The sequence below is a fragment of the Neopelma chrysocephalum genome, unplaced genomic scaffold (assembly GCF_003984885.1).
Source record: "Neopelma chrysocephalum unplaced genomic scaffold, ASM398488v2 Primary Assembly neopelma1_353, whole genome shotgun sequence".
Taxonomy (NCBI): domain Eukaryota; kingdom Metazoa; phylum Chordata; class Aves; order Passeriformes; family Pipridae; genus Neopelma; species Neopelma chrysocephalum.
In genome coordinates, this window is record NW_020898017.1 from 60,767 (window position 1) to 61,065 (window position 299).

A 299-nucleotide genomic window follows, 5' to 3' on the forward strand; every position below is an offset into this window, starting at 1 on the left:
CCTGGGAAAGGTGTCTGAGGGAAGGTGGGAATCTTTACCTGGGCAAAAGTGTCTAAGGGAAGGTGGGAAATCCTTATCTGGGAAAGGTGTCTGAGGGAAGGTGGGAATCCTTACCTGGGAAAGGTGTCTGAGGGAAAGTGGGAATCCTTACCTGGCCAAAGGTGTCTGAGGGCAGAGGGAATCTTTACCTGGCAAAGGTATCTGAGGGAAGGTGGGAAATCTTTACCTGGGAAAGGTGTCTGAGGGAAGGTGGGGAATCTTTACCTGGCAAAGGTGTCTGAGGGAAGGGGGGATCCTTA

General features: G+C 51.8%; 1 protein-coding gene across 1 annotated transcript in view; it reads right to left on the reverse strand.

Annotated features, from left to right (window-relative positions):
- Nucleotides 1–299, reverse strand: part of LOC113978685 (nuclear respiratory factor 1-like) — a 15,806-nt gene that overhangs the window by 6,076 nt on the left and 9,431 nt on the right. The gene's annotated exons all lie outside the window — the stretch shown is intronic.